The sequence below is a fragment of the Anolis carolinensis genome, chromosome 1 (genome assembly GCF_035594765.1).
Source record: "Anolis carolinensis isolate JA03-04 chromosome 1, rAnoCar3.1.pri, whole genome shotgun sequence".
Taxonomy (NCBI): domain Eukaryota; kingdom Metazoa; phylum Chordata; class Lepidosauria; order Squamata; family Dactyloidae; genus Anolis; species Anolis carolinensis.
The window spans coordinates 254,434,254-254,461,365 of NC_085841.1; the positions used below are offsets into that span (position 1 = coordinate 254,434,254).

General features: G+C 38.9%; 1 pseudogene; it reads right to left on the reverse strand.

Moving 5' to 3' along the window:
- Positions 1 to 12,890: 12,890 nt before the first annotated feature.
- LOC134295621 (translationally-controlled tumor protein homolog) lies at positions 12,891 to 13,623 on the reverse strand (annotated as a pseudogene).
- Positions 13,624 to 27,112: the final 13,489 nt, after the last annotated feature.

Sequence of the window (27,112 nt, forward strand, 5' to 3'; positions counted from 1 at the left end):
TGCTTTTGATATTGCCTTCAACTCATCTGTGTCTCATTTGATCCTTTGGGATCTAGACATTTTGACCCTGAACCTATGGTTTCAGTGGAACTGAAATATCATAACACATACATAAAGAAATTTGACTGAAATTGAATGTGGCCCTTAGTTTGCAATCTGTTTTTCACCCCTACTTAGCAGTATAGCTCAGAAGTGTGTATCAGGGTCCCCAAATATGAATCTTACCTCTTCAAATACAATTTTCACAAATTTGATTGAAGCAATGACTGACTAAGCAAAGGATGTGGAAGAGCAGAAGGAAAATAAAATATATAAGTCCAGTGAAACTCATACTGTTCCTTCCTGTTATAATGTGATTAGAAATTACTTGTGAGATTGACCTTCCACCTGTATGACAATCCAAATGACAACAGCAGACACAAGAGTTGAGAAGATAAGGCTACAGTCTTATTAATTTCAGAAGTCTGCAGTGCAGCAGGCAATGGGACATGCAGGTACATGTTTATATGTGGGAATCTGATTAAATCAAATTTCCCAGAGATCTTTGGACCTGAAATCCAACCTGAGAGCGGGAGCAGCGAAAATGCCGGAGCTAATGCCACACCACCATAAAGAGCCTAGAGCAGCCCACTCTAATACCAGCACCACAGTACACCCTGGCATAGTCATTGGCCTGGGGATGGCACAATCACCTATTGTAAGTCAGGGTTTTCAACTAACAAACTATAGGTTCATCCATGTCCTCCTGATCCCACCATCCTGGCAATTCCTTTATATGGTAATATTATTGGTTCAATGCATAGATTTTTCACTTTTTCATTTAACATTTCTAGGATCCAAAGAATCAAAGCACTCTGGATTTCTTTGGATGAGGATTACTGACTCGAACTGAATCATCTTGATCTGATCCAATGTAAATTGTTGAAATCAGGTCAATTTGGTTTGAATAGTCCCATTTTTGAAAACACGTATTTCCACATCCAGTGATACAGGTCCCATTAATTGTAATGTGATTTTTACAAACAATTTCCGATTTGTAAACAATTGCCTATTTCTTTTTTATAGGAACTCAGATTACATTGCACACTAAATATATATGAGAATGCATACACTATCTTTTATCCAAACTTATTATTAATCATGTTTTGCATGAATGAGACAACCTAGGGTTCTCCATATATTTCTAAAGAAATATGACATTCTACAAAAGAATATAATTGGCTTAAATATAGCTTATCACCACCACAGTTTTGGCATATTCATCAAGATCATTGGGCAATTTATCTTTCCAAAAATCAGAGTATAGTTTTTCAAACTAAAATCCTACTGATTCCTCGTTTACTTACATCTAGAAGATTATTTGACTTCTTATGATTACCAGTATTTATTTTGATGTCAGGGGCAAGAAAACTGCCAAAACCTGCAATTCTGTTTTAGATTTTGTAAGTGCTGAAACATCAAACAAAATGAAATGCATCACCAGACCAATGCTGCTGGTTATATATGAACAATCCAAGAAATCAATAATTCAGTAAATCATATCCAGATCATGTTTTGCAGGTGTAGGTCTCACTAAAGTGAACTCAGCTTGTAGGACTGACTTGTTTAAAAGAAAGAAAGAATTTGTCCTACAGACATTTGTTTTCTACTTACACACATTTATTAAAATCTCCTGAAAGGCAAAGTCATGTCTGATTTAAGAAATAGGACAGAAAAACTGAAATAGACCCAGAACAAACACTGCATTTCCTAAATGCCCCATCTTGACATGACTTTAGTCAATTTTGATTAGAAGGGCCAACCAACATTTTCATCTTTGCCTCATAATTGTTCTGGCCTCTAAGAACGTTATCACACAAGGCTCCTAAAATGAGCTGTGCCATTGGAAACTCATCTTGCTCAAGACCAGAATATTTGTGTCCCACCCTTCTTCTTACCACACCAAACATTACCAAAAATACTTTGAGAAAGCTCAAAGCACATTTAGCTACCCACTCTCATAACTGTTCCCATGCTGTGCATCCCCCTTCTTCATACATGCCCCCATTTATTTCTCTGAGAATTGCAGAATTCTGGGAATTTGGAGGTTCAGAGCTGCACACCATTCAAATGAATACTTAAAACATTAATTAAAATATAAATGAACATTTTGCAATTAAACTTTTCCCATTGTGTTTTTTCTGCAAGGGGGAGGTATAGTTTTGACTTTTAAACCTTTTTTTAGAGATGCATAATCATGCATGAGCAGGAAGTTTTGCAAAACAGTCTCGTCTTGCAAGAAAATGAAATATTTAATTAAGGTGGAAATTTATGTTAGCGGCTGGTTGCAGCCATAGAGCTCTGCAGTTCCTTAGTATATTTTAAGGATGCAATTGAGGAGAAAAGGATAACTTTTGGCTTTGCAGTCAGACATCTTCTCTGTTGCCTACTGGAATTGTCAATGGCAGTAGATTGGGAGAAAAAAAAAACAGCTGTGGGGAGAAGTAATACCCACAACATGCCCACAAAATGCATTACTAGCCCCAAAGTCACTACAGAATTTTGGGCATGTTGTTTATGAAAGTGAAATGTTTGGGGGGCAGTGATGTGTATTGTGGGCATGTTGCTTATGAAAATGGTCACATCCTAAAATGGGATGTGATCATTTTCATAAATTACTGCTCCAATACAACTGGAATATTTGTTTGCTGTGGATTTATGATGACATCATGCAATTGTAATGATTTTCATTTGTGGTTATGGCACATTATTATTGAAGGATATAAGGAGAAAAGATAGCAGAAATGATGGTTTCTTAAGTCTGGTGCCTTAAACCCAGGTCTAGTTGAAGGATATGAAAAGAAAAAATGACAGAAAGGGAAGCCTGGGAAGTTCCCCCATTGCTGCCAATGGGACAGATCTCAGAGCAAAAATGGATCTTTTGGCTGCCAGATCGAAACATTGAATTTTGCCCACCACTATTCGGGAGGCTGCCAAAGAACTGATCATGGGTGCCACCGAAATCTGGACACCAAAAATGGTATGGGGTTTAGCCAAATTGCACACTCCTACTAACCAGGGCTAATCCTGCTTAGTTTTCAAGGTTAGACAGTATGTAGTGCCCATAGGGTGCTAATTAACAGTGGCATGTATTTGCTACATAATGAGGGCAATCTTATGAACACTTCCTGATTAACTGCATAGAATTCAGTGGCATTTGCTTCTCAGTCAACATGTACAGGCTTACACTGAACGGCTACCTCTTAAGGTGACTGATAGGGGAAAGTGTCACTGGAGTTGGTTGATTTACCTCTAAGCAAACTTGTTTAAGATCATCTTAAAGCACAGATTAATATTTCTAGGTCTCACCAATCAGTTGGTCTGATTGGCAGTTGGAAATGGGAATTCTTGAAGGGTCTGATGCCATTATGTCTACAGAAAATGAAAATAAAACAGAATGAAAATAAAAAGTACATGTGTCTTTGCTTCCAAACTTCCATCCAAAGATATCTTTTGCTTAAAAGTGGGGCTGTTGTGTTTATAATATATACAATGTGTTAGATGCTTTGTTTTTAGATGAAGCCGATTATGGTGCTTATGCATCTCCATAATGGGGATGACCAATGTTGATGTTATTAAGGCCTAATCTGTATTCTAGACAGCAATCTGAAGTCTAAAGCTCTCTCTTACAATGCAAATCTATATATACAGGATTCATATTACTGCAGATAGCATTTAGCAATAAACGTTCTCACTCATGGAGCATCTTCACACACATAAATCATTAGTTGTAAATGAACATATATTAGACATCTGTCATACAGTTGCAAATTCATATATATATATATATATATATATATATATATATATATATAGTGGCAATGTTTGTTCCTTACAACTGGGAAACATTTCTTTTCCTTGAAGTGAAACTGGGATTTTACAAAATCATGACATTTTTATGGTTTGGCAACACAATCAGGAATAAGATACCATTGTTTCTGAGGCCCCTTTCAAACAGTAGACTCAGATAACCTAGTTCAAAGCAGATATTGTGGGGTTTTCTGCCTTGATATTTTGGGTTATATGACTGTGTGGAAGGGCCCTGAGGTATCCATGAAAGTGCATTTTACTGAATTAATGTGCTCTGTGCTAAAGCCTCAAAGGTACAATCCAAAGTGCTGAGCTTATTTAGAAACTGCCCAATGTTATGAGAGCCATCATAACTCATGGATGCATCCCAGCAACCTAAGTGTTGGTCAGAATTTAATTGGGGCTTTTGTCTGCATAGTATTGAGAAGTTCAACAACTTCTCTAGCAAGTGACAATGTTGCGCTATTACATAGGGGACCCAGTAAAATAGTCATTGTGCATCGGAATCAAGACATTCTGTTATGAATCCCTACTATATTTTGTAGGAGAAAATTAAGAGTTTGGAGAAAAGTGGGCTTAACTTCCCACATTTTCCTAGTTTGCATGGCCAGTGGTCTTATTGACTACTGGGACAGCTAAGAAGTCTTGTTCAAACAAGTACTTTTTCCAAGCTGTATTAATATTTGTGGAGTTTGTTTCCAAAAGGTACCAAATCCACCCAAAATGAGAAGCGAGTTATAGGTGGCAGCACATTGTTGGCTATGAGTAGAACATTATGTACAGATCAAAACTATCAAAATGTATCAGATCATTTTGGCACACATACAGATAGATACCTTCATAAAAACTCCAACCATCACCCAAGTCAAAAAAGGAGCACAATCAAAGCCCTGACAGACCGTGCACAAAGAATCTGCGAACCTCACCTCCTCCAAGGTGAACTCAACCACCTAAACTGGGCTCTACAGGCCAATGGATACTCCACCACAGACATCAGAAGAGCTGCAAGGCCAAGAACAAGCCATGAGAGTCAAGACAAAGATCCACCCAGAGGAAAGGTGTTCTTACCATACATCAAGGGAACTACTGACCGCATAGGGAAGCTGATGAAGAAGCACAACCTACAAACTATCTACAGACCCACGAAGAAAATCCAACAAATGCTACGGTCAGCGAAGGACAAGAGGGATCCTCTCTCTTCTGCAGGAGTCTACCGGATACCATGCAGCTGTGGACAAGTCTACATAGGGACCACCAAACACAGCGCCCAAACAAGAGTCAAAGAACATGAAAGGCACTGCAGACTAATTCAACCAGAGAAATCAGCCATAGCAGAGCATTTGATGAACCAGCCTGGACACAGAATACTATTTGAGAACACAAAAATGCTGGACCATTCTAACAACTATCATGTCAGACTACACAGAGAAGCCATTGAAATCCACAAGCATGTGGACAACTTCAACAGAAAGGAAGAAACCATGAAAATGAACAAAATCTGGCTACCAGTATTACAAAACTCCAAAATCAAAACAGTAGATGGGAACCAACACAATGAGGACTTGACTGAACAAAGGATGCCCCCAGGCAAGGGACAAAACATTTCCAGTGCCAATTAGGGTGATTAACTGAAACATTAATGCTGGCTCCCAGTGACAAAGAACTCTTGCCACACCTTGGACTCTACACAGATATATATTCTTTCCTTTCCTGACTTAGTTTATCCATACCTCACAACCTCTGAGGATGCCTGCCATAGATGTGGGCGAAACGTCAGGAGGGAATGCTTCTGGAACATGGCCACACAGCCCGAAAGACATACAACAACCATAAGATCCATTTATTTTTTGAACATAAGGAAAATACTCAGTGTGGCAATTCTTAACCATTGGTCTCAATGGTATATTTATAAAGGTTTTCTGTCATTCATTCAGTTGCCTTTCAAGTGAATGGCAAACAGCTTGTCCAGGTTGGTTTTTTAAATCACATACCTTACTAATTGATCAGACTAATTACCAACAGATGGAATTCCAGATCATGCAGGCATTTGGGATAAACTTTATCAATTGTGTTTTAAGAAGAGGCAGTGCAGCTCTTTCATTATTCAGTATATTCCAATGATCTAAGAAATGTCATAGAAATATTGTCCTGCTTTCTCTTTTACTTGGTTCCCATTGAAGTAGAAAAGCTTTTCAATGCAGCACTTAACTATGCATTATAGAATTAGCCTAAATATAAGAGGAGTAGGAGTAGACTCACAACTCATTACATTTATCTTTTTTAAGGATGTGGTAAGTTGGGGGATGTTATCATGTAATAGGCTATAACTTGTGGCCGAGTATGATTTTTCCCTGAGTGTCTTGGGGATGGGCTTATAATTGTCTGTGGAGACCTAACCCAGATCTGCATGATCTTTTGCAGTGAGGGCATACTTTTCTAGATGGAAGGAGGTCCGGACAAGGGTTTGCGTGATGTGCCTTCCTCTTTCCATGTGTCTCCCTTTTGCCCTCTATTCATGCCAGATGGCGTGGTGGACTAAGTGACTTGAAGGTTGGGTTGCTGACCTGAAAGCTGCCAGGTTCGCATCCCACCTGGGGAGAGTGCGGTTGAGCTCCCTCTATCAGCTCCAGCTCCATGCGGGGACATGAGAGAAGCCTCCCACAAGGATGGTAAAAACATCAAAAACATCCGGGCGTCCCCTGGGCAACGTGCTTGCAGACGGCCAATTCTCTCACTCCAGAAGCGACTCAAGTTGCTCCTGACACGAAAAAAAATGCCTTCTCAAAAAGCATAGCAATGTTGGTAACAGCTGATTTCAAGTTAGAATGCTTGATGGCTAGGAATTCCCAGTTCTCAATGTTTATTCCACATTTTTAAGGTTAGTTTTAAGTCCATCGTTAAATCTCTTTTGCTGTCCTCTAACATTCTGCTTTCCTTTCTTGAGCAGAGAGTAAAGTAACTGCTTTGGGAGATGGTGATTGAGCATTTGGACAACGTGGCCAGCCCAGCAAAGTTAATGTCAAAGAATCATGGTTTCAGTGCTGGTAGTCTTTGCTTCTTTCAGAATGCTTATGTTTGTCTGCCTGTCTTCTCAAGAGATTTGCAGGATTTTTCAAAGGCAACACTGATGGAATCATTCCAGAAGCTGAGAGTGCCATTTGGAGATGGTCCATGTTTTGCAGGCCTATAATATAGTTGGAAGGACAATAGCTTTATAAACATTATCATCACCATTTTCAAAAGGGAGAAAGAATAAACTGTGGAAACTCTCAAGGTATCTCCCCTTTAACCTCCACTGGAAAAATCCCCACAAGAATCTTCGCAAACCACCTTCTACCTCCCTGAATCCCAGAATGGCTTCTGCCACTCTTGAGGAACAGTGGACATGATCTTCATTGCGTAACAGCTGCAAGAAAAATGCAGGGAATAAAATCAACCTCTGTACATTGACTTTGCAAAGATCTTCAACACAGTGAATCGTAATGCTCTCTGAACCATCCTCCTGAAAATCGGATGCCTTGATAAATTTGTGAACATCCTGTGGCTCCTCCATGATGACATGATGACAACAGTCTTAGGTGGCAATGGCTCCCAAAGTGATGCATGTGGTGTCAAACAGAGATGCGTTATTACTCCAACCTTATTTCTATCTTCAAAACTATGATTCTAGGCCTTGATGGGAAACTTCCCACTGATGTGGAAATCATATACTGTATCTAGATGGCAAACTTGTTAATCTCCGCAGGTTGAAGCCAAAAAGTAAGGTCACAACAACTTCTGTTATAGAACTCCAATACACTGATGATAATGTTGTCTGTGCTCATTCAGAGGAAGACCTACAACCACTTTAAAAATCTTTGCAGAAGCATATTAAAAGCTTGGTCTCTCAATGAACATTGATAAAACCCAAGTGTGCTACCAGCAGGCACCAACCAATCGCTCTGCAATGCCACAAATAAAGCTTAATAGTGTAATGCTAGAAAATGTTGACCACTTCTGCTACCTAAGCAGCCACCTCTCCATAAAAATCGATATCGATACAAAAATACACTACCATCTGAGCCCTGTCGGTAATGCTCACTCCAAGTAGTGAGGATGTACCGAATTTGGTTGCCAGAAGGCATGGCTGATGACACACAAGGTGCCCTCTCTTGGTAGAGATTGTTCCTGTCACAAAAGAGCCAGAAGATTTTGTCATGAATAGGTCAGATGTGCACATTAAGCATGACAATTGTGTTGATAGCACAACAGAAAAAATGGTATATACTTTCTCTATTTGTCTGTATAGGCTGTCAGTATAGTAAACATTCTTCTTGGGACTGATCCAATCGATAATTTAGTGCACTTTGCCAACAGCTGCACTATTAAATTGATAGCTATCAGAGGGAAATTTTGATGGCTAATAATGGAAAGGTCAGCAGTGAAACTATTTTTTCTAATAGGTAGTTCTTAGTTGTGGTGGATAAATAGGATATTATAGACATGTTTAATAGTTTCAGACTGGAAAGTGCTGATAGTTTGGGGGCATATGGTTGCCTTTTGGACCTTTCAATGACTTATTAACACACCATAACATTCCTCTTCCTTAGAAATCATTTTGTCAAACTATCACCTTCAAGAATGCCTCATGATTGGTCCTACAGTGTGCTTGGATAAACTTTTGGGGAAATGGTTGTGGGCAAACAGATTTGAAAAATCACTAGTGAATCTCCTCTTTTCCTGTTTTATGCAGTTTATCAATAAATCTTTGGTCTTGATTAAAGGCTGGGATGGCATATGATGGTGATAGTTCACATAGCTGAAGCTTTTACGTAGCATTATTATACATGCTGACATTTTAATTTTGATAAGTGGTTGATTTGCAGCCAATGAGAGACACTGAAGGGAAATTATTTTCAAAATGTCCTTTCTGCAAGTGATAAGGGACTCCACTTGTTAAGATTAGTCTTTCCTCCAGATCCTTGTAGAAGGGGAGGAAGCTCTAAAGCATTTACGAATTGAAACAGAAGCCTCTTAAACTTTCAGAGAGATTCGTAAAGATTTGCTGTTTTGGAGATAGGCCAGCACTGCTGGCAATATCTCCCACTTCCTGTGGTGAGTGTGTAAGATCTTGCCGGCACCTTCTCCTTTGTCAGTGGTTTCTCCTGAAACCAAAGCCAAGGCTCCCCTCTGAGGCAAATATGGATGCAACCAAAGCAACAAGCACAAATGGATGGGGCTGTGAGCAGAAACAATGATTGGTGGGAGGTGGGAGATGAGAGGTGAGAGGTGGAAGGTGAGAAGTAAGGAGGCCTATTAGCCCCTTTCTCCTCACTATCAGCTCCCCCTCAGCATCTGTGTGTCTTACCCCAATTTATATTTTCAAAATTCCTACTCCGTACTCAAACTTCACAGCCCTTCCCTTCCATTCTCTTAAAACTGCAGCCCTGTTCTCCTGGCTCAAGCAGAATTCTGGGAAATGTAGTTTGGGGAGGCAAGGACCTCTGTAGCAGAGTATTCAAGAGGCCCCACCCTAAACTACATTTCCCAGAATTCTTTTCACGCCAGGAGAATGGGGCTTCCCACATTAAAGCTCAGTGTAGGTTAATCACATTTCTAAAACTTTGCAGGCTTGATGGCCTGATTATATTGTTGTCGCACCTCAGACTAGTTCACCTTGCTATAGACACCAGGCAGCACACAGTAGATAGTCTTTTGTAATTTTATTGAGCAAAAGCAGAATATATATAGTATCAAAGTAGGCAGAAATATAGTTCCAAAAGTAGTTGCAAAATAGAGTCAGTAAATCCAATAATCCATAAAGAAACAATCCCAAAGATAGTCCATTCCCAAAGATACACAAATCCAAAGGTTACAAGGATTCATGAACAAGAATATATCCAAAGCAGAAGTAGCATGAAGACATAGACCATCCACCCTGATGAAGCAAGAATTTGCTTTGACAAAGATTTGCCCTTCAACACAGTTTTAAAAGCAACCCAAAAATGCATTCTTTTTCCCTTCACTGGCCTCCCTTTTCCCAGCTAATCTAAGACTTCGCCGTGGCATTCCTTTCCATTGTAAATGATCAGCCCGAGAGAGCAACGGGCCTTCAGACTCGCCCTGACCATCAAGGCCAAACTCCTCATTACCATTATCTTGCACCTGAACCTGAGCCTGAGACAGATGAAGCTCATTATTTCCCATGGGAATGTTTCCTTGTGGTTCTCATCCGTGACAGGCTGCATCTGGAACGCATCAACAGGCTGCACTTCTGAACCAGCCTGTGTCTGAATCCCAGAATTCCCCATAGCATCATCCTGAAACTCATCATGAAACCCATCATCTGACATCTGCATCTGTAATCCAAAATCCCCTTCCTCATCTTCACTCTGGAACTGCTGCTGAGTCACAACAATTGTCTCATAGTGCAGAAATTCAAGGGGATATATTTGTAGTTATTATTTTTAAAAATCTACTTGTAAAACCTTTAAAATTTTCCTAAAATTCAGTGGATGAACGAAATGTTCTGAAACTTGGCAGGCTTAAAGTTGTAAATGTTGCCTACAAGCGTTCCAAGTTTCATCCTGATAGCCATAAAATTATAGACAAATGAGCCTCACAATTTCCCCATTGCCGCTAATAGAATAAATATTAATGAACCAATTACAAAGCTTCAGAGATTTGGATTACGAATGGAATTCCTCCGAATCTTTACTAATTGAAGTGGGGCCCTTCCAAATCTCTGAAACAAATTACTAATCAAATTTTAGCCATTTTACATATCTCTATTAATTAGCTCCAAAGTTCGAGAGCCACCAATAAAAAGGTTCTTCCATGTATTGTCATCAATCTAATATACATTAGGAATGTGTCTATAATACTGGGTATATTGATGCCTCAAATATTAGAAGGGTTTCTGGGTATATTTGACCTGCTGATTCCAAAAAAGCTCTAGTTTTTCAGATAGAGAACATATGCCATATACCAGTCGCCATCTGCTCGCCCGTGGAAAATCATGATAACCATATTTAAGAAATGAGAGCTGATGTGGTCTATACAATGCCATTTTTTGACTCCAAATAACCCCAGGATCTGGTCTAAAAACCAACACCAAAGGTTTTTTTTTTTGTTGGTCTATGTAATCCAAGCTTTCATTATACAGGCAGTCCCTGAGTTACAAACATCCAATTTACAAATGACCCATAGTTAAGAATAGAGGTGAGACAATAGGATGTGAGAGAAATCTACCCCTAGGAAGGGAAATTCACTGTTGAAAGAGTTTGTTGTTTTTTTTAAAAAAAAAGCAAGTGTGGGTCACACAGAGTATGAAGATACATTTGTGATTGCTTAAGACTTATAATTTAGAATAATAAGCAAGTGTGATTTCCTGTTTATCTGTGTATGTTGTTTATTTCTAGAACAAGTTGTTTTTTCTATCATTGAACTGAATGGAAAAGTACAAATGCAATTTAATATAACATCCTGATTTGTAAATGAGCAGATATCATATCTCAAAGAAATTTCTTTAAAGTTATGTTTGCACCATATTTTTTCTGAAAGGAGAAATAATAGTTGCAATATGTCAGGCCTACTGTTCAGACTGGAATAAATTTGATTCAGCAATGCTAAATAATTAAAAGATACTTCACATTGGCTTTATTTTTTTAAACATATTTCATGGCTTTTTGGAGGTGTTAAAACTATTTCTAGTATTTGAGTTGTTTTGATGTGTTGCAGCTTGGCTCTACTTATAGCAAGAAAATTGTTTTTTAACATTTGAATTGTTTTGAAGTGTTGCAGCATTTAAATAACTTTTAAAAATATCACTGCAGTCTTTTCAGGCTCAGCACAAACTACTTCTGTCTTTTGAAGTGAGGGAGTGTTTAATAATGCTTTACAAAGTTTTAAAATGATGATGTAGCTTGGGGACAACCCACATATTTTGCTTCCTGGTGAAGAATATCAAATAACAAGCTCCCTCCTATTCACTCAAATCAACAGACATAGAATTTTATCACACAAACCCTCTATTTCATTGCAGTGGATCCATACTGTGTTGAGCACCTTTGGTATTACACCTCTCCTCAATTTCACAGTTGTACCCATTTGAAAAGCAAAAAGGCAAATTCAACATGTAAAATAAACAGAAAATGGAGTGCTCTGGAATAGCGGAGGAGGAAAATTCCATTCCCTAGTCACTTTACACTGTAAAAGTTTACAGCCACTATGCCGAAACAGAAGCAAAATGGATCTCTCTCACCAAAGCAGGAAATGGGAGACATTGTGTAATTGGGAGCTATGTATTTACCCATCAATAGTGAATAGTGGGATAGTCACAGGGAGAAGGCAGGCAGCAATGTACATTGCCAGTTTGGTTGCTCCATGCAATAAAATCCAAAATATCTATCCAAGTTATTTTAGTTCATGAAAAGACCGATCCCACTAATTCCCCTTCATACATGTATGTCTGATAGATGTGTGTGAAATGCCAAAACTCTGTTTCATTTTGAATCAAAAATTTCAAAACTTCATTATTAATTCCTATTAATTAATTCCGCCCATTGGCGCCAATGGAGAAATTTCTGGGGCCCATTTCTCTATCATTTTTAGGGCTATTGGGATTAAACTTGCTACAATCCTAGCACACTTTACCACTATAAGTCCTCCAAGTTTCAGAACGTTTCGCTCATCCACTGATTTTTGGGAAAATTTTGAAATTTTTACAAATAACATTTTAAAAACCTACAAGAGCTATCCCCTTGAATTACTCTACAATGACACCACATAACCAGTGCATCATTTCCCCAAATTTCAGAAAGATTTACACATCTACTGATTTTTAGAGAATTGTTAAACTTTCACCACATTTTTTTAAATAACCCCTATAAGACCTATCCCCTTGGATTTCTGTACAATGGCACAACATAACCAGGGCATCATTCCTGAATGATAGGGGCCAGGTTAATGCACTCAGACACAGATTATTTGCTGTGACCGACTGGTAGAGGCCCGAGTTAACTCACTCAGACAACAGGGGATTTTTTGCCTACATGATGAGATTTCAAAAACCAATGCCTCCACTCCAAATATTTTAGGGTCAAAATAAATCAAATTAAGCTCAAGATGGCATCAGTCCAGTTTTCAGACATTGCTGAGTCATAATATTTTGTTGATGAATATAAAGCAGCAACCAAATATAATGATGATTGGTGATCCAGAAGAGATGATTTCTTGTTAAAAATTTTGCATCTCTAATTCGTCCTTAAAGAAAATCAAATGTGGAGGAATGCCATTCTTGTGGAAATCTCGTGGATGCATGCTATTACCTATGAAAAATAGGTAATTTTTGAAGTTTGCAAGAATATGTTTGATTTGTTCGGTTGCCCCTGTCATGAATGGCTTTACTCTTTCTTGTTTTGTTTATTTGAGTTTGGTTTTGATTGTTTTGATGTATTCTTTGAGGTACATATTGTAAGACTCTTTAGTGAAAGTGTCTCCTGAAGGTGATGGTTTATTACAATGTCAATGCCAGTGTCAACTGTTGCTTCTGCTCCTTCACTTTCTAGACCTTCAACAGACGCATTTCCAACTATTAAAGCATCATCTATTTCACCTTCTTTTCTTTTCACCATCTTTCCCTCCACTTTCAGCCAGATTCCTTTGGCCACTTCTTTAATCTTTAAACCATGGTGATGCAGGTATGGTAGATAATCATGACTGAGGTGTTGGGTGAAGGTGGGCTGAGGCAGTGAGCATTCTGTGGCAGAGCAGCGGCTCAACAGTGGCCCCTAGTGTGAATAGGGGGGGGGGGCAAGCCCCAAGTGGCTCTCGCTTCTGGCTCCACTCTGGGGACAGCATCAGGTGGGGAGTTTGATTGGGGTGGTACAGCTGTCAAACCATAATGCAGGTGTGATAAGGTGAGCTCAGAAACCTTCCATGGAGCAGAAGGGCAAAAGTTCGCTTAATCTTGATTTTCAGTATAAATACAGACCATGAAAGCAGGGCCTCACAATCCTTCTGACTTTTTGGGTTTTAAGCAGGAGGTGTCGGAAAAGTTTCCACGGGGATAACTGGCTTGTGGCGGCCAAGCGTTCATAGTGATATCATTTTTTGATTCTTTGATGTTGGCTCTTCCTATCATTGTGAAGCAGAACTCACCAAGTGTTGGATTGTTCACCCACTAATAGGGAACGTGAGATAGGTTTAGACCGTGGTGAGGCAGGTTAGTTTTACCCTACTGATGACACATCGTTACACTAGTAATCCTGCTCGGTACAAAAGGAACAGCAGATTCAGACATCTGGGGAATGTACTTGGCTGAGGAGCCAATGGGGGAAGCTACCATCTGTGGGATTATGGCTGAATGCCTCTAAATCAGAATCCCCCCCTAAAGGAAATGATACTGCAGTGCCGAGGAGCCCCGTTGGGCCCTGGTGTGGAGAGCTAAATCATTCGTAGATTACCTGATTCTGGGTCTGGTTTTCATATGTAGGAGAGCAGCTCCCTAGCTGTGAGCTATTGAAATTCAGCCCTCGACACAAACTTTTGTGATTTTTTGTTGTGACTGATTGATAGGGGCCTGAGTTGATGCACTCAGACACTGAGTAGATTCTTTGCCGTTACTGACTGGTAGGGGCCCAAGTTAATGCATTCGGACACCAGAATATATTTTGTTCTTACTGACTGAAGATACCATGCTTGTGTGTAAGAATTAAATTACACCAAAATATTATTAATAATATGCCACTATGCTTTATTCCTGGCAAGGCTGTGTCATGGCAGGAAAAGTAAAGTAAGAAAAAACTGTACTTTCTAGACATATTACACCAAAAATATTATTAATGTGCTCAGGGTTTGAGGTTTTACACAACAAAATATTATTTTTATGCAGCATGCGATGATAAGCCAAAAATTTCTAGAGGTTTTAAGTAAAAAACTTTAAACAAGCACACAAGAAAATATGCAATTCCCAGAAAAAGCCCCCACCCAAAGTAATGGAGCCAAAATGGAGCCAAATAAGATCCAAAAAGGAGCCAGCTGAGGTTGGCTGCTTTCTGTGACTGGCTGGCTGACCTGCTATAGCATTTAAAAGGCTAGTAGGCTCAAGGTAGCAAGGCTATTGCTACTGCTGCTGCTAAAGCAAAAAGCAATGTGCTTTCTCTGTCTCTCTGTCGCTCTCTCTCTCTCTCTCTCTCTCTCTCTCTCTCTATATATATATATATATATATATATATATATATATATAGAGAGAGAGAGAGAGAGAGAGAGAGAGAGAGAGAGAGAGATGCTAAGATGGGTCAATGGAGCTCCATCTCACTTGCTCAGCTTTCCCCCTCCGAATGGTGACAACTATGCCACAAGCTTTCCTTTAAAGGTAACCATCGGGGCTCTGCCTCCTCTCCTTCTTCTTCTCTCTCAGACCTGATAGGCTGAGGAGAGCATGTGGTGAGGCAATGTTTGGCTGTGCCTCCAAAGAGGGTTTGCCTGAGTTAGCCAAAGAAGCTGACTCATGGCAACATACGAAATAGAATCGAACATTCCAAAAATTTCAGAGTGCCACCATTTTTTTGTCTGGGTTTGGAGGAGGGCGATCCACATTTGTATGTACGAAACTCCACCAAAATACTTACGAACACAGCAGAATTTTCAAACAGCTCTAATGTTGGACAATAAAATCATGAGTTCAGTAATTGTCAAATCACTGCTGTTCCATGGCACTCCGTGGCACTGGTCCTGATATCCTATAGAGTTTGCATTTTAAAATAAGATTATGATTTACTTGAAACACACACTCCAACATTTCACAGATGAAAACCAGGAGAGATGTGGGCAAACAACATTGCAGTCTAGTCAAGTTATTTATGAGGAAGAACATACAATGAGAAGTTTTATCTGTTTATTTTTGCCTGAGGCTACTGAGAAGAGAAACGACCCAGCCCCTGAGATAATTAACTGTAAACTATTACCTATTTGAACTCATTTTGCAACTACGTAAGTAGTCTGAAGATAAAGAGAGAAAATGGAATGAAGAAATGGAAGCTAGGCCATTGTAAAAGCAACTGAAAGCATGGGATAAAAGATTAATTGGGAGTGTTTCTGACAAATTGGGACATCTGGAAGGTATGATTTCAGCTCGGCCCCCTCAACAGTCTAAGGACCATGAATTGGTTCTCAGCTTTAAAAGTTTGAAGTCCCTTGTATTGCCAGCTATTTTTTTATATTGGTAACTGTAAAGATGTGGGGTAGAGGAGGAATCTTTTATTCACTTTAGATGGTAGCGTAACTTAAGTTAGAATATATGTGACAGAGGCTTAGATGTTAAAGAAAATTAATAAGTTTATTTCAGGTACAGAGCTTAGTGGTTACAATTTGTTTCACGGAGTTTAACTTTCTTAATCTGTTGCAAATATAACTTATGATGAATATTCTCTCAAATACTTCCTCCTTTCCTTTCAAACCAAAGCTATTAACTGATCACTTTGGATCTAACTGGGATTATTTCCCTTTCTCTTCAGACTCTACATATAAACTCAAACAAGTCTCCTAACTTGCTTAATTCAACATCACTAGAGATCTGAGTTTTTCTGGTTTCCCTAACTTGGAACCAGTGTCTTCCCTGTGACTAAAAATCACAGACTAAACTGTTTTTTTAAACATTCCCTCCAAATGGCGGTTGGCTCCGCCCTCGTTGCTATGGCAACCTGCCTCAGAATGCTGAGCTGGTTACCATCCCCCACGAAATAGCAACTAATACTTACCCTTATAAACATAGTTAAACCTGACTTTTAAAACACAATTAAACATGACATCTATAAACTAAAACATCACACTTCTTTACAGTAACCTATCTGTGAACCATAATAGTTAAAACTGATGTCGTTCTTTAGCTTTGAGTAATTGGGAATACTCATAAAATCACTAAATCAGGTTGAATAACTGGGCTGCATCTGGTGCAAAGTGAAGTTAAGGGTTGCATAGGTTCATGTATATGCATGAATACTCCATCTGTAAAAAGTTTCTTTTCTTTTTCTGGACCATAATTTCTAAAATCATCCCATTGTCTATGTCCAAAAATGTACCTTTTCTGAGTACAGAAACTTACCTACATATGCTCCCCCAATGTACTCACATCTGAGTATGTTAAAATAGGGAGGTTAAAATCTCTCCCCCATGCCTGCTAAAATCTTGGGATCAATTATGGAAAATTGCCCCTATCTTCAGCTACTGGAAGCAAGACAACAATGATCCAGCTATCCAAGCCCATACTATTCAAAATAGTGGCTGAAATTATAGCACTTGCTGAACTGCTATAAAATGACAATGCTGTGATCTTTGAAAAGAATATAAATGCAAGAAATAAATGTTCAAAATTGTACAGCAAATCTATACTTTTATTTCTTGGAGGAAAATGACCAGAAGGAACATGAATGAATATCTAGAGCAGGGGTCCCCAAACTAAGGCCCGGGGGCCGGATGCGGCCCATCGAAGCCATTTATCCGGCCCCCACGGCACAAGGGCAGAATGGGGTTGGGCTAAATGACCCAAGAGGTCCCTTCTTCTCTTACAACCCTTATTATTATTATTATTATTATTATTATTATTATTATTATTATTATTATTATTATTATTATTATTAACATTGATTCTGGGTGGTCATCTGTCAGGGGTGCTTTGCTTGTGCTTTTGGTGCACAAAGGCAAAGGGGGATTGGACTCAATGGCCCAAAGGGTCTCTTCCAACCCTCTTATTTATTATTATTGTTATTATTATGATTATTATTGCTCGGTAGCCAACTATAGTCCGGCCCTCCAATGGTCCGAAGGATCGTGAACTGGCCCCCTGTTTAAAAAGTTTGGGGACCCCTGATCTAGAGCATAGTTCTTTTGAAAGCATTATTTTGCAGCCTTGAAATTGACTGAAGGAGAGGAATTTTCTACGTATCAGAAATGACTTACTTTAAGGGTTGCCTGGGGACCCTAAACAGGCAAATGATTTTTTGAAAAAAATAATGGGAAAATATTTATGTTTTCCTTCCCTGGCCTTATCATTTTGAGCTTTCCGGAATTGTTTGTGCTTATTACTTCAGTAAATAGCCAAGCACGTCAAAATTTGCACAGTACCATCTTGAGGGATTTTTTTTGTTTCTATTTCATGCATCATTTAAGCTCTGAAGATAGGCACATACTTAACACAAGGTTAAGAAGTTCCCCCAGTGTTGTGTCTCCTTGAAGGTTTTCCCTATGAAAAAAGGAAACAGATCTCTGTTTTCATTCACTGTTTAAGTTTGTCATTTTTTCTACTCTGTATAAACATAAGATAAAATAAAACTACAAAACAAGTACAACTTTTAACATCCTGGATCACAACTTCCCTCTTCGTGTTACACATCTTAGGGAGTCTCGCCTGTCAGTGTGCTTCAATGCTCTGTTTCAGAAATGTCTGACATTCTAAGAAAGAAAACACCAGGATCTAGAATAATCAGAAATTCATGACAATCTCTCTCTTGTAAACCTACACTTCTCTCTCTGGCTGATTTATTAATTCTGATGGTATGACCCCAACACTGCTATGCTATAGATTCACATACAGTAGAGTCTCACATATCCAACATAAACGGGCTGGCAGAATGTTGGATAAGCGAATATGTTGGATAATAAGGAGAGATTAAGAAAAAGCCTATTAAACATCAAAATAGGTTATGATTTTACAAATTAAGCACCAAAACATCATGTTATGCAACAAACTTGACAGAAAAAGTTGTTGATTACGCATTAATGCTATGTTGTAATTACTGTATTTACGAATTTAGCACCAAAATATCATGATAAATTGAAAACATTGACTACAAAAATGCGTTGGATAATCCAGAACGTTGGATAAGTGAGTGTTGGATAAGTGAGACTCTACTGTACACACAAAAATGGTTCTGAAAAATTCAACGCAGCTCAGTACAACCACTGAATATGATAAAAATGGTGTTAAAAACACAGGCTCCATCTACACTGCCAAATAATGCAATTTGAAACTGCATTATAGGGTCAGCAGCTCAATGCAGTTAAACAGTATGATATTAATATACAGTGATCCTATAATGCAGTTTCAGACTATATTATAGGGGTCACAGAGACAAGAGTGTGGACATTCAGAGTCAAATCTGGCCCTTTGAGCGATCCCAGTATGCTCTCTGACCTTCTCCGGATGCCCCATGTCATCATTAGTTGTTTATTTCCAAGCTTTTGTGTAAGATTTCTTTCTAAAATCCTACCTGTTCTATACTGGCTTTAAAAAAATTGAATCAAAACAAATATTTTAGGGGTATTTTCATCTTGCACAATGATAACACTGTGATTCCATTTTAACTTCCCTGGCTGCATCCTGTGCAACCCCTGTATTTGTAGAAGAACTCTCTACTGAGAACTGTAAATGCCCGTTGCTAACCTGCTAACCATAGGATGCAATTGTGGCAATTAAAATGGAATCGCAGCACTATAGTTCTGTATTGAGGAAAAGGCCATTCATATTTGATGCCTCTCATGAAAATCTAGAATGCCCCCATCCCCATATGTTGTCAAAAACGGAACCTCAAAATAATGAACACCTCAAACCTTAGTGGATGGCTACACCTTAGTTAATATAATCCATTCACAATACCCCAGTAAGACACACAAAACATATAGTGGGTTTATGAAAGAGCCGATGGGTCTTTTCCTGTTTTTCCTGATATGATCTGATTTTATTCCTGGGAACATTTCCTCTCCTACGTTGCCAGATCAGACCCCTACCTGGGGTCTCCATTGAAATTGTCAACACCCTGAGCACCCTTCTTGTTTACCTGACTGGCATCCATTGTATTAACTAGAACTGAGATATCAAAACCCATTTTAGCCTGTTATCTCTTGTCCCACTGCATTCCTTTCCAGTCTCACTCTTCTTTTGGGTGAATCAATAAATGGACACAAACCTTCAAAATAACCCAATGACAGTTGGGACCGCAACTGGGACCAATCAGCAATGACATCAGAAAGAACCTTGGACCTGTCAGGAAGTGGATCGTAGCCTGCACTATTTTAGACCAGTCTTGAATAGCTGTTAAAGTGCTATAAATAAACCTGTATGTTCGCAATTGTGATATGTTAGTATTTGGAGCACAGACCTCTTTGACACCTTTTTGGCCAAGAAGAAAATGCTTTTGATATTGCCTTCAACTCATCTGTGTCTCATTTGATCCTTTGGGATCTAGACATTTTGACCCTGAACCTATGGTTTCAGTGGAACTGAAATATCATAACACATACATAAAGAAATTTGACTGAAATTGAATGTGGCCCTTAGTTTGCAATCTGTTTTTCACCCCTACTTAGCAGTATAGCTCAGAAGTGTGTATCAGGGTCCCCAAATATGAATCTTACCTCTTCAAATACAATTTTCACAAATTTGATTGAAGCAATGACTGACTAAGCAAAGGATGTGGAAGAGCAGAAGGAAAATAAAATATATAAGTCCAGTGAAACTCATACTGTTCCTTCCTGTTATAATGTGATTAGAAATTACTTGTGAGATTGACCTTCCACCTGTATGACAATCCAAATGACAACAGCAGACACAAGAGTTGAGAAGATAAGGCTACAGTCTTATTAATTTCAGAAGTCTGCAGTGCAGCAGGCAATGGGACATGCAGGTACATGTTTATATGTGGGAATCTGATTAAATCAAATTTCCCAGAGATCTTTGGACCTGAAATCCAACCTGAGAGCGGGAGCAGCGAAAATGCCGGAGCTAATGCCACACCACCATAAAGAGCCTAGAGCAGCCCACTCTAATACCAGCACCACAGTACACCCTGGCATAGTCATTGGCCTGGGGATGGCACAATCACCTATTGTAAGTCAGGGTTTTCAACTAACAAACTATAGGTTCATCCATGTCCTCCTGATCCCACCATCCTGGCAATTCCTTTATATGGTAATATTATTGGTTCAATGCATAGATTTTTCACTTTTTCATTTAACATTTCTAGGATCCAAAGAATCAAAGCACTCTGGATTTCTTTGGATGAGGATTACTGACTCGAACTGAATCATCTTGATCTGATCCAATGTAAATTGTTGAAATCAGGTCAATTTGGTTTGAATAGTCCCATTTTTGAAAACACGTATTTCCACATCCAGTGATACAGGTCCCATTAATTGTAATGTGATTTTTACAAACAATTTCCGATTTGTAAACAATTGCCTATTTCTTTTTTATAGGAACTCAGATTACATTGCACACTAAATATATATGAGAATGCATACACTATCTTTTATCCAAACTTATTATTAATCATGTTTTGCATGAATGAGACAACCTAGGGTTCTCCATATATTTCTAAAGAAATATGACATTCTACAAAAGAATATAATTGGCTTAAATATAGCTTATCACCACCACAGTTTTGGCATATTCATCAAGATCATTGGGCAATTTATCTTTCCAAAAATCAGAGTATAGTTTTTCAAACTAAAATCCTACTGATTCCTCGTTTACTTACATCTAGAAGATTATTTGACTTCTTATGATTACCAGTATTTATTTTGATGTCAGGGGCAAGAAAACTGCCAAAACCTGCAATTCTGTTTTAGATTTTGTAAGTGCTGAAACATCAAACAAAATGAAATGCATCACCAGACCAATGCTGCTGGTTATATATGAACAATCCAAGAAATCAATAATTCAGTAAATCATATCCAGATCATGTTTTGCAGGTGTAGGTCTCACTAAAGTGAACTCAGCTTGTAGGACTGACTTGTTTAAAAGAAAGAAAGAATTTGTCCTACAGACATTTGTTTTCTACTTACACACATTTATTAAAATCTCCTGAAAGGCAAAGTCATGTCTGATTTAAGAAATAGGACAGAAAAACTGAAATAGACCCAGAACAAACACTGCATTTCCTAAATGCCCCATCTTGACATGACTTTAGTCAATTTTGATTAGAAGGGCCAACCAACATTTTCATCTTTGCCTCATAATTGTTCTGGCCTCTAAGAACGTTATCACACAAGGCTCCTAAAATGAGCTGTGCCATTGGAAACTCATCTTGCTCAAGACCAGAATATTTGTGTCCCACCCTTCTTCTTACCACACCAAACATTACCAAAAATACTTTGAGAAAGCTCAAAGCACATTTAGCTACCCACTCTCATAACTGTTCCCATGCTGTGCATCCCCCTTCTTCATACATGCCCCCATTTATTTCTCTGAGAATTGCAGAATTCTGGGAATTTGGAGGTTCAGAGCTGCACACCATTCAAATGAATACTTAAAACATTAATTAAAATATAAATGAACATTTTGCAATTAAACTTTTCCCATTGTGTTTTTTCTGCAAGGGGGAGGTATAGTTTTGACTTTTAAACCTTTTTTTAGAGATGCATAATCATGCATGAGCAGGAAGTTTTGCAAAACAGTCTCGTCTTGCAAGAAAATGAAATATTTAATTAAGGTGGAAATTTATGTTAGCGGCTGGTTGCAGCCATAGAGCTCTGCAGTTCCTTAGTATATTTTAAGGATGCAATTGAGGAGAAAAGGATAACTTTTGGCTTTGCAGTCAGACATCTTCTCTGTTGCCTACTGGAATTGTCAATGGCAGTAGATTGGGAGAAAAAAAAAACAGCTGTGGGGAGAAGTAATACCCACAACATGCCCACAAAATGCATTACTAGCCCCAAAGTCACTACAGAATTTTGGGCATGTTGTTTATGAAAGTGAAATGTTTGGGGGGCAGTGATGTGTATTGTGGGCATGTTGCTTATGAAAATGGTCACATCCTAAAATGGGATGTGATCATTTTCATAAATTACTGCTCCAATACAACTGGAATATTTGTTTGCTGTGGATTTATGATGACATCATGCAATTGTAATGATTTTCATTTGTGGTTATGGCACATTATTATTGAAGGATATAAGGAGAAAAGATAGCAGAAATGATGGTTTCTTAAGTCTGGTGCCTTAAACCCAGGTCTAGTTGAAGGATATGAAAAGAAAAAATGACAGAAAGGGAAGCCTGGGAAGTTCCCCCATTGCTGCCAATGGGACAGATCTCAGAGCAAAAATGGATCTTTTGGCTGCCAGATCGAAACATTGAATTTTGCCCACCACTATTCGGGAGGCTGCCAAAGAACTGATCATGGGTGCCACCGAAATCTGGACACCAAAAATGGTATGGGGTTTAGCCAAATTGCACACTCCTACTAACCAGGGCTAATCCTGCTTAGTTTTCAAGGTTAGACAGTATGTAGTGCCCATAGGGTGCTAATTAACAGTGGCATGTATTTGCTACATAATGAGGGCAATCTTATGAACACTTCCTGATTAACTGCATAGAATTCAGTGGCATTTGCTTCTCAGTCAACATGTACAGGCTTACACTGAACGGCTACCTCTTAAGGTGACTGATAGGGGAAAGTGTCACTGGAGTTGGTTGATTTACCTCTAAGCAAACTTGTTTAAGATCATCTTAAAGCACAGATTAATATTTCTAGGTCTCACCAATCAGTTGGTCTGATTGGCAGTTGGAAATGGGAATTCTTGAAGGGTCTGATGCCATTATGTCTACAGAAAATGAAAATAAAACAGAATGAAAATAAAAAGTACATGTGTCTTTGCTTCCAAACTTCCATCCAAAGATATCTTTTGCTTAAAAGTGGGGCTGTTGTGTTTATAATATATACAATGTGTTAGATGCTTTGTTTTTAGATGAAGCCGATTATGGTGCTTATGCATCTCCATAATGGGGATGACCAATGTTGATGTTATTAAGGCCTAATCTGTATTCTAGACAGCAATCTGAAGTCTAAAGCTCTCTCTTACAATGCAAATCTATATATACAGGATTCATATTACTGCAGATAGCATTTAGCAATAAACGTTCTCACTCATGGAGCATCTTCACACACATAAATCATTAGTTGTAAATGAACATATATTAGACATCTGTCATACAGTTGCAAATTCATATATATATATATATATATATATATATATATATATATATATATAGTGGCAATGTTTGTTCCTTACAACTGGGAAACATTTCTTTTCCTTGAAGTGAAACTGGGATTTTACAAAATCATGACATTTTTATGGTTTGGCAACACAATCAGGAATAAGATACCATTGTTTCTGAGGCCCCTTTCAAACAGTAGACTCAGATAACCTAGTTCAAAGCAGATATTGTGGGGTTTTCTGCCTTGATATTTTGGGTTATATGACTGTGTGGAAGGGCCCTGAGGTATCCATGAAAGTGCATTTTACTGAATTAATGTGCTCTGTGCTAAAGCCTCAAAGGTACAATCCAAAGTGCTGAGCTTATTTAGAAACTGCCCAATGTTATGAGAGCCATCATAACTCATGGATGCATCCCAGCAACCTAAGTGTTGGTCAGAATTTAATTGGGGCTTTTGTCTGCATAGTATTGAGAAGTTCAACAACTTCTCTAGCAAGTGACAATGTTGCGCTATTACATAGGGGACCCAGTAAAATAGTCATTGTGCATCGGAATCAAGACATTCTGTTATGAATCCCTACTATATTTTGTAGGAGAAAATTAAGAGTTTGGAGAAAAGTGGGCTTAACTTCCCACATTTTCCTAGTTTGCATGGCCAGTGGTCTTATTGACTACTGGGACAGCTAAGAAGTCTTGTTCAAACAAGTACTTTTTCCAAGCTGTATTAATATTTGTGGAGTTTGTTTCCAAAAGGTACCAAATCCACCCAAAATGAGAAGCGAGTTATAGGTGGCAGCACATTGTTGGCTATGAGTAGAACATTATGTACAGATCAAAACTATCAAAATGTATCAGATCATTTTGGCACACATACAGATAGATACCTTCATAAAAACTCCAACCATCACCCAAGTCAAAAAAGGAGCACAATCAAAGCCCTGACAGACCGTGCACAAAGAATCTGCGAACCTCACCTCCTCCAAGGTGAACTCAACCACCTAAACTGGGCTCTACAGGCCAATGGATACTCCACCACAGACATCAGAAGAGCTGCAAGGCCAAGAACAAGCCATGAGAGTCAAGACAAAGATCCACCCAGAGGAAAGGTGTTCTTACCATACATCAAGGGAACTACTGACCGCATAGGGAAGCTGATGAAGAAGCACAACCTACAAACTATCTACAGACCCACGAAGAAAATCCAACAAATGCTACGGTCAGCGAAGGACAAGAGGGATCCTCTCTCTTCTGCAGGAGTCTACCGGATACCATGCAGCTGTGGACAAGTCTACATAGGGACCACCAAACACAGCGCCCAAACAAGAGTCAAAGAACATGAAAGGCACTGCAGACTAATTCAACCAGAGAAATCAGCCATAGCAGAGCATTTGATGAACCAGCCTGGACACAGAATACTATTTGAGAACACAAAAATGCTGGACCATTCTAACAACTATCATGTCAGACTACACAGAGAAGCCATTGAAATCCACAAGCATGTGGACAACTTCAACAGAAAGGAAGAAACCATGAAAATGAACAAAATCTGGCTACCAGTATTACAAAACTCCAAAATCAAAACAGTAGATGGGAACCAACACAATGAGGACTTGACTGAACAAAGGATGCCCCCAGGCAAGGGACAAAACATTTCCAGTGCCAATTAGGGTGATTAACTGAAACATTAATGTTGGCTCCCAGTGACAAAGAACTCTTGCCACACCTTGGACTCTACACAGATATATATTCTTTCCTTTCCTGACTTAGTTTATCCATACCTCACAACCTCTGAGGATGCCTGCCATAGATGTGGGCGAAACGTCAGGAGGGAATGCTTCTGGAACATGGCCACACAGCCCGAAAGACATACAACAACCATAAGATCCATTTATTTTTTGAACATAAGGAAAATACTCAGTGTGGCAATTCTTAACCATTGGTCTCAATGGTATATTTATAAAGGTTTTCTGTCATTCATTCAGTTGCCTTTCAAGTGAATGGCAAACAGCTTGTCCAGGTTGGTTTTTTAAATCACATACCTTACTAATTGATCAGACTAATTACCAACAGATGGAATTCCAGATCATGCAGGCATTTGGGATAAACTTTATCAATTGTGTTTTAAGAAGAGGCAGTGCAGCTCTTTCATTATTCAGTATATTCCAATGATCTAAGAAATGTCATAGAAATATTGTCCTGCTTTCTCTTTTACTTGGTTCCCATTGAAGTAGAAAAGCTTTTCAATGCAGCACTTAACTATGCATTATAGAATTAGCCTAAATATAAGAGGAGTAGGAGTAGACTCACAACTCATTACATTTATCTTTTTTAAGGATGTGGTAAGTTGGGGGATGTTATCATGTAATAGGCTATAACTTGTGGCCGAGTATGATTTTTCCCTGAGTGTCTTGGGGATGGGCTTATAATTGTCTGTGGAGACCTAACCCAGATCTGCATGATCTTTTGCAGTGAGGGCATACTTTTCTAGATGGAAGGAGGTCCGGACAAGGGTTTGCGTGATGTGCCTTCCTCTTTCCATGTGTCTCCCTTTTGCCCTCTATTCATGCCAGATGGCGTGGTGGACTAAGTGACTTGAAGGTTGGGTTGCTGACCTGAAAGCTGCCAGGTTCGCATCCCACCTGGGGAGAGTGCGGTTGAGCTCCCTCTATCAGCTCCAGCTCCATGCGGGGACATGAGAGAAGCCTCCCACAAGGATGGTAAAAACATCAAAAACATCCGGGCGTCCCCTGGGCAACGTGCTTGCAGACGGCCAATTCTCTCACTCCAGAAGCGACTCAAGTTGCTCCTGACACGAAAAAAAATGCCTTCTCAAAAAGCATAGCAATGTTGGTAACAGCTGATTTCAAGTTAGAATGCTTGATGGCTAGGAATTCCCAGTTCTCAATGTTTATTCCACATTTTTAAGGTTAGTTTTAAGTCCATCGTTAAATCTCTTTTGCTGTCCTCTAACATTCTGCTTTCCTTTCTTGAGCAGAGAGTAAAGTAACTGCTTTGGGAGATGGTGATTGAGCATTTGGACAACGTGGCCAGCCCAGCAAAGTTAATGTCAAAGAATCATGGTTTCAGTGCTGGTAGTCTTTGCTTCTTTCAGAATGCTTATGTTTGTCTGCCTGTCTTCTCAAGAGATTTGCAGGATTTTTCAAAGGCAACACTGATGGAATCATTCCAGAAGCTGAGAGTGCCATTTGGAGATGGTCCATGTTTTGCAGGCCTATAATATAGTTGGAAGGACAATAGCTTTATAAACATTATCATCACCATTTTCAAAAG